Source organism: Gnatocerus cornutus, chromosome 1 (assembly GCF_029298725.1).
Source record: "Gnatocerus cornutus isolate USDA-ARS CGAHR chromosome 1, icGnaCorn1.1, whole genome shotgun sequence".
Lineage (NCBI taxonomy): Eukaryota > Metazoa > Arthropoda > Insecta > Coleoptera > Tenebrionidae > Gnatocerus > Gnatocerus cornutus.
The window spans coordinates 9,691,862-9,701,245 of NC_142233.1; positions in this window are offsets into that span (position 1 = coordinate 9,691,862).

Sequence of the window (9,384 nt, forward strand, 5' to 3'; positions counted from 1 at the left end):
AGTTACATTACAAATTTTTTCAAAATTTTAACTGCATGAGAATTACCACATAAGTTGCAATCGTTGCAAAAACCTAAAACAAAATTAATAACTCTCATAAAATACACAGTTAAATCTTACCATGTGAAAAAAATTCCAGTTTAAACTAAAGAAGCCTTTCACAGTGAATCGAACAGCGGAAGTAAGAAATCTTACAGATACCAGCTGAAGATGCCTTATTATCGAAAGTTTATATTCACGAGTAGTATAATTGTTCCAGAATTCGTGTATAAATGTTACGGTTTGTTTACTTTCACTTTCTAGAGAAGTGAAAACATGAATTAAAAAAAAGAACCAAAAAAACATTAAAACCAAGTAGGATAAAATGGCAGGAATGGATACAGAGATTTGTGGTGTGTGGATATATGTAATACAGAATTAAATAAATAGACTCAACTACATTATAAAACCACAAAATCAAAGTAGGTATTAGAGGTATTTCAAAATGATGTAATACTTTTAACGACAGATCTATTAAAGTGATATGGTACTGTGACAATTTTTCGATATACTTTATCTCTTTATCGATAAACTCGAGTTCTTTTACTTGACTATTTTGGTTTTTGCTGAGAAAGGAAATTTTTATCATTGACTTCGAGTGAATTATTGTACGTTCTAAATTATGGTTGATTATTTCAAGTTTTGCTAAAATTGAGTGCAAGATATCAACCAAAAATAACACTTCGAAACATGCTATAATGAGTGGAAAATAGTAAAGATAAAAAATTATTATGATCTTGTCGTACATACATACAATAATTATGTTGCTGATTATAAGGAGAATTAATGTTCCTTTGAAAAAGTTAGTTTTGTCAAAACTCTTTTTTGGATTTGTGCATTGAACAGCAACATTTTGAATTTGGATCAGTCTGAGTTGCAAATCACTACTCCGATAAGCGAAGAAGAAAATATAGAAAATATAACAGATTACGTTTCCCAGTTCATATGCTAAATCTACTATCACATACATACTTGTTGCCACCAAAGGTTTGGAATGATATAAAATACCAAAATAAACAATGCAAAAATAATATGGCAAATACAACATGCGATCAATAATTTTTGGGACATTGTAAGTTTGAGAAACAGGAAACTGAAGAATTCCTAAGAGTTTGTAAATATAAGCAGTGAAGATTGATGTCTTCAAAAGCATGTTATGACTTGTTATTTTAGTCTTTGATACTTTTATGGATTTAAAACCATAAAAACAATGGTAACCATAACACTAAACTAACCTCAGGTATGGAATGTAACTAGACATGCAATCATAAAAATCGAAGATTCAAATCAGAGTTTGGGAAATAATTGAGTAATTGTGTATCACTTGTCGATGATGTTATATAGGGTCTCCCAGAACTCACGCCTTAGAGAGAAAGGGCATATGCTGATAGCAATAAAAATATTATATTCGAAAATTTAAATTGTCTAGCGCAAAGGATAAGCGAGCTAAGAAGAAAAAAGCTCCAAAAAATCCATTCTCGTTGCAAAAAACTCATAAATCAACTACTCCACTGATTAAGTTTACTGTCATCGTTTTTCACTCTCACTTGATTTTGACGTTTAAAAGTCTTAAGACTCGCTAGCATCAGAATGATTCCCGCTACTGATTAAGTGGAAATAATAAGTGTGGAAGAAACGGCAGGGAGTCTGCATGAACTTTTTCTGAGCGTTTTTTAGATCCTCCTTTGAATCATAAAGTTATTCTTATAGTAATAGCAAGAATACAAGAGACCGGTGAAGTTTCTTCGACTCGAGGTGAAAATGTGGTGCTCGCAGACAAGTTCGTACTGTTGAAAGCAAGAAGAATATACCTCATGCGTTTGAGGAAGAGCAGGATATAAATAACATAAGAGAAGTTGCACATGAACTAAAAATTTCCCGAAGTTCTGTTCACCGAGTTTTGAAAAATCATCGCCGACATCCATTTTATTTTACGAGAGTACAACATCTACAACTAGGAGATATGCCACGACAGTAGGCAATTTATTGTTTTATTTTCTTGGCATTCGATAATCACTTCACATACGTAAACACCATTATAAACAATATAAATTTTTAAACTTCCCGCTTTAACAGCAAAACCAACCACGCTAAACATTTCCCACATATGTTTGGGACGGTCAAATGCGACTCGGGAAATCTGTCGCAAAATAATGATGATTTCATGCAAGTTTGACAATGTAAGAAATCATCCAAACATTTGACTTTTCATAGAATAGTCACAGTGACATTATAATGAACCAAATAGATCTTAAAAGTTTTCAGTGTTTTACCGTCTCTTAGCAAATTTAAAATTTGTGCATTTTACCTACGCAAAAGCTCTCTGTATTGGCTACCATTTAAGCGTAGTTTTGCAGAAACAATCCAACCCACAAAATTGCAAAAAATGAACTAATACGATTTTTGATTTACTAATACACCTTTCTTTATTATAAGAATTCCGTTCAACCAGTATCCTAACTCTTAAGGCCACAATTTGAACCGTGCGATACTAACCTCTACAACCGTTATTAATTTTAGCAGAAAATATCCAACCCACATGCTCCCTTTTTGCTGTTACGGTCTAAACGATCCAATGAGCATTCCGTGACTGTTTGTACTTTTGAACAAATTTAATTATATTTCATTCTAAACTGTTTTAACGGAAGTACTTTTGTTGGAGAAGATGTTGACGGTTACAACGTCCAAACTAAAGATTTTGAACATGAGGTAAATATGATTTCTCTGTTGTGGATATTATTGTTAATTATTATAACAATTAATAAATTCCAAATGCGTTAACAACGTTTTTATTTATTTTGCAAAAAAAAATCTAACCCCCAAAATGTCAAGAAAGTCATGGAAAGTGTTGAAAATATCCTCAAAAATAACATAAAGATTTATTTAAAAAAGTGTCTCAAAGGCAGAGAAAAGATTACAGTAAACTTTACTTGTTCACTATTGCTGCCTGCATATGCTTTTTCTCTCTGGGGTGCGAGTTCTGGGACAGCCTGTACGTATAATGTCTTCAATACAATTATGTCCGGTACTAATTAACAAATCAATAAACCGATTAACTAACAATAATCACTAGGCAAAAAAGTTTGGACGAAATTAGTTCTGGAGCAGTGAAAACTCATTTCAAAGGTAGAATTATGATTCAGAATTAGTAGAATGAGATAATTGTAGAATTTGGTTTTTCTCGGTTTTGCTTGAAAACCAAAATCTTTAAACTTTATAACATACAGAGTTTTTTTGAAATACATTACCAAAAATTAAACACGGTTTTTTAATGCTGCCACCTTATGGAATCGAATTGACTATTTTTTATTTTTTTCTAACGATAAAATAAACACCGCTTATTACGCGGTTGGGAACAATACTGATGAAAATATCCACCTAAAACACAATATAAGGATCTATCAGTATGGACAACTCATGTCGACCCCTTTGAAGTTGACTTCCAGCTTTTCATGACCTTCGACGGCGCTGGCGGTTCTTCTCGCTACTGTTTGTAGATGTCGCTACTCAAAAGCGGTGAATTAAAAAAAGACTTAATTGCTTGGAAAAATAACGCCTACGTGAGTTTTCGGATACCTACACCTAAGTTACTTGTCTAGTGTCTTTTTATTTAAAAAACAACGTGTTTGGATTTATTCCGCAATTAAAACAGCTGGGGCCTGTTTCATAAAGCTACTATAGTAATTTACTATGGTATTTTACTGCTTTATTTTACTACGGTATTTAACCACAGAATTTTACTACGGTATTTTACCACAGATTTTTACTGCGGTATTTTACCACAGAATTTTACTACGGTATTTTACTGCGGTATTTTACTGCGGTATTCTACTATGGTATTTTACCATAGAATTTCACTGCGGTATTTTACTGCGGAATTCTACCACGGTATTTTACCACATTATTTTTCTGTGGTAACTTACCTGCGGTATATTACTGTGGTAAATTTCTAAGGTATTTTTCTGTGGTTTAAATTCTTTCCGAAAAGGCCGTTTATAATAATTAGGGAACTTGTTTCTTTGTTATGGGCGGCGTTTTAAATTTTGTGAACGGTTTTAACTATCACGGGGCGGCGTTCTTTTTGATGGGGCGGCGTTTTTAATTCCTTAACGGCTTTTTTCAAATACGGGACGGCGTTTTAAATTTACGGAACGGCTTTACTTATTACGGAGGCGGTTTTTTTCAGATGTGGTGTTTTTCTTATGGGGCGGCGTTTTTCATCCCGGAAGGTTTTTTTTCAAATACGGGACGTTTTTTTTTCATTACGGAACGGCATTTTAAATTTGGGGAACGGCTTTAATTATTACGGAGCGGCGTTTTTTATTGCGGAACGGCTTTTTTTCAAATATGGGACTTTCTTATCATTACGGGACGTTCTTATCATTATGGAACGGCATTTTATATTTGGGAAACGGTTTTAATTATTACCGGGCGGCGTTTGTCATTCGAAAACGACTTTTTATAATTACGGAAGGCTCTGTATGGGGTGATCTTTTTTAGTTGGGGACGGCTTTATTCTTGCGGGACGTCGTGTTTTAATTGAGAACGGCTTTAGATATTACGGGACGACGTTTTTTATTTTGGAACGGTTTTTTTAATTACGGATGGTCTTTTATCATAACGGGGGCGGCGTTTCTCATTGAAAACGGTGTTTATAATTACGGACCGCTTCTTATTATCACGGGGCGGCGTTTTTCATTCCGGAACGTCTTTTGTCAAATACGGGACGTTTTTATCATTACGAGACGGCGTTTAAAATTTGGGACACGGCTATAATTATTACGGAGCGGCGTTCGTCATAATGGGGCGGCGTTTTATATTCCGGAATGACTTTCTTCAAATACGGGACGTTCATATCATTACGGGACGGCGTTTAAAATTTGGGACACGGCTATAATTATTACGGGACGGCGTTCTTCATAATGGAGCTGCGTTTTTTATTCCGGAATAATTTTGTTCAAATACGGGACGTTCTTATCATAACGGGACGGCGTTTAAAATTTGGGACACGGCTATAATTATTACGCGACGGCGTTCTTCATAATAGGGCGACGTTTTATATTCCGTAATGACTTTCTTCAAATACGGGACGTTCTTATCAATACGGGATAGCGTTTAAAATTTGGGAAACGGCTATAATTATTAAGGGGCGGCGTTCTTCATAATGGGGCGGCGTTTTATATTTCGGAACGGTTTTTATGATTACGGGACGGCCTTGTTTAGTTGGGGACGGGTTTAATTCTTGCGGGACGCCGTTTGTCGTTTCGGAACATCTTTTACTATTAGAGTACCCGCAAAATAATGTGGTAAAATACCGTAGTAGAATACCGCAGTACGAATAATGATGATAAAGAACGTACCGTATTTGAAAAAAGCCGTTCCTTAAAAAAACGCCACCCTGTATTAATTAAACTTTGTACCGTATTTGAAAAAAGTCGTTTCGGAATGACAAACGTCGTCCCATTATGAAGAACGCTGCCCCGTAATAAATAAACCGTTCTACAAATTTAAGACGCTTTCCCGTAATGATAAAGGACGTTCCGTATTTAAAAAAAATCGTTTTGGTATGAAAAACGCCGCCCCATAAGAGAAACGCCACATCTGAAAAAGGCCGCCCCCGTAAGAATTAAAGCCGTTCCTTAAATTTAAAAAACCGTCCCATAATGGTAAGAACGTCCCGTATTTGAAAAAAGCCGGTCCGGAATGAAAAACTTTGCCCCATAATAAAGAACGCCGCCCCGTAATAATAAAAGACATTCCGTAATTGAAAAAACCGTACCTAAACAAAAAACGTCGTCCCGTAATAACTAAAGCCGTTCTTATTAATAGAAACAAGACGTCCCGCAAGGATAAAGTCGTCCCCGACTAAACAAAGTCACCCCGTAATCATAAAGAGCCTTCCGTAATTATAAAAAATCGTTTTAGAATAACAAACGCCGCCCTATAATGAAAAACGCCCCCCGGTAATAATTAAAACCGTTTCCCAAATTTAAAATGCCGTTTCATAATGATAAAATCGTCCCGTAATGATAAGAACGTCTCGTAATGATAAGAACGTCTCGTAATGATAAGAACGTCCCGTAATGATAAGAACGTCCCGTAATGATAGGAACGTCCCGTAATGATAAGAACGCCCCATAATGATAAGAACGTCCCGTATTTGAACAAAGTTATTCCGTAATAAAAAACGCCGCCCCATTATGAAGAACGCCGCTCCGTAATAATTAAAGCCGTTTCCCAAATTTTAAACGCCGTCTCGTAATGATAAGAACGTCCCGTATTTGAAGAAAGTCATTCCGGAATATAAAACGCCGCCCCATTATGAAGAACGCCGCCCCGTAATAATTATAGCCGTGTCCCAAATTTTAAACGCCGTCCCATAATGATAAGAAATATTTGAAAAAAGTCGTTCCGGGATGAAAAACGCCGCCCCATAAGAAAAACACCACATCTGAAAAAGAGCGCCTCCGTAATAAGTAAAGCCGTTCCGTAAATTTAAAACGCCGTCCCGTATTTGAAAAAAGTCGTTAAGGAATTAAAAACGCCGCCCCATCATAAAGAACGCCGCCCCGTGATAGTTAAAACCGTTCACAAAATTTAAAACGCCGCCCATAACAAAGAAACAAGTTCCCTAATTATTATAAACGGTCTTTTCGGAAAGAATTTAAACCACAGAAAAATACCTTAGAAATTTACCACAGTAATATACCGCAGTAAGTTACCACAGAAAAATAATGTGGTAAAATACCGTGGTAGAATACCGCAGTAAAATACCGCAGTAAAATTCTATGGTAAAATACCATAGTAGAATACCGCAGTAAAATACCGCAGTAAAATACCGTAGTAAAATTCTGTGGTAAAATACCGCAGTAAAAATCTGTGGTAAAATACCGTAGTAAAATTCTGTGGTAAAATACCGTAGTAAAATACAGCAGTAAAATACCATAGTAAATTACTATAGTAGCTTTATGAAACAGGCCCCTGGCGTCACCTCTCAGAGAATTCTGGAAGGACCGTCAGTACTCGCGGAAACGTCAAAAAAATCGGTATATGCCAAATCCTTTAGTTGTCCATACTGATAGATCCTTATATTGTGCCTAAAACAACAAACTTTAGATTGTTGCTAAGCAATCAAGATTATATTCTTTAATCCAGTGACGAACTGTAAATTCTGCTCAAATATTTGGTTAATTTTATCTTGAAACCAAAAAGATTTTTACATAAACTTATTATATTATTAATCACGAAGAAACAAGTACACCAAATATCATTAAAGCTGGTTATATTCTATGTTATAAAGTTACAATACGAATCTCTTCAAAATTTAAACTGCATGAGAATCACCACATATGTTGTAACTGTTGCAAAAACCTAAAACAAAATTAATAACCTTTATACAGGGTGTTATAGAAATGAGTACACAAAATTAAACTGGTAAGAGAACTCACCATTTGCAACAACTTTTCTTAATTAATTTTTTTCGAAACTTAAACTAATTTGTCCCTCCCATATTTTGACGAGTCGCCCACCTACCATTTAATTGCTACAAAATTAAAGAACAAAAAAAGTACAAAAAACTCTACGTTATCAGTCCGGGCTGAGCAAGTGGTGGATCTGGAACCCGCAATTTTGGATGCTGTTGCCGAAGAACCCAACATCAGTGTTCGTCGATTGGCACTTCGTATGGGTATTTCGACCATTATTGTATGGAGAACGCTTTATGAACAAGGTTTCCACCCATACCACGTCCAGCGTGTGCAAGCACTGGAGGCTGAAGATCCCCCGAGACGGTTTGAGTTTTGCCAGTGGTTTCAACGGAAATTGACTGAAGAGCCAGGTTTTCTGAGCAACATCATCTTCACAGATGAGGCAGGCTTTACACGCGATGGTATTTTTAATATCCATAACACACACATATGGGCCGACGAAAATCCACACGAGATTATTCAAAGACGCTTCCAACGCCGGTTTTCTATTAATGTGTGGGCTGGTTTACTTGGAGACCAGTTAATTGGACCATACATTTTGCCCAATCGTTTAACGGGTTCAGCGTATTTAGATTTTCTGCAAAATGTATTTAATGGTCTCCTGGAAACTGTGCCGCTAGCGAGACGTCGGGATATGTGGTTCCTGCACGATGGTGCCCCCCCACATTATGCTAGAGATGTGTCCCAATGGCTAAATGTGCACTTCGAAAACAAGTGGATCGGTAGAAATGGACCAGTGTTGTGGCCCCCTCGTTCGCCCGACTTAAATCCCTGTGATTTTTTCTTGTGGGGACATATGAAACAGTTAGTGTACGCAAACCCCGTGGATTCAGTTGAAGAATTAAGTGAACGTGTAAGTGCTGTGGCTGAAACAATTCGCCAAAACCCCGCGATGATTGTAAGAACACAAACTTCAATGGCCCGGAGAATTCAGGCATGCATTGATAGTGAAGGACGGCATTTTGAGCAATTTTTATAAACAAATTCGGCACTCCTGTACAATTGTGCTTTTGTGAATTTATTATTTTTTTTTTATCGTACAAACAAATGAACGGCAAAGTATCAACTGGATGTAAATACTCGTTTTTATGAAGCATTGGTTTTTGTCGCATGAATGAAGGTTAGTCCCTTTAATGCATAGGCGGGTAACGCTTTTTACAGCAAATTTTCATTGATTTTTAATTCGAAAACGAAAGCATTTTGTATTTTTTTTTTTATTAAGAAAAGTTGTTGCATATGGTGAGTTCTCTTACCAGTTTAATTTTGTGTACTCATTTCCATAACACCCTGTAGAAAATACAGTCAAATCTTACCATGTGAAAAAAATTCCAGTCCAAACTAAAGAAACCTTTCACAGTGAATCGAACAGCGGAGGTAAGAAATCTTACAGACACCAACTGAAGATGCCTTATTATGTGATTTTTTTTTTCACAACTGGTGTAATTGTTCCAGAATTCGTGTATAAATGTTACGGTTTGTTTACTTTCACTTTCAAGAGATGTAAAAATATGAATCAAAACAAAAAACCAAAAAAGCATTAAGACCAAGTAGGATGAAATAGCAAGGATGGTTATGGTAATTTGTGATGTGCGGATGTAATACAGAATTAAATAGACAGATCCAACTACGTTATAAAACCACAAAATCAAAGTAGGTATTAGTGGTATTTGAAAATGTTGTAATACTTTTAACGTTAAGTCCATTAAGGTAATATGGTATTGTGATAATTTTTCGATATTCTTTATCTTAAACTCGAGTTCTTTTACTTGACTATTTTGGTTTTTGCTGAAAGAGGATATTTTTAACGTTGATACCGACTCAATTGTACGTTCTAAATTATGGTTTATTGTTTCAAGTT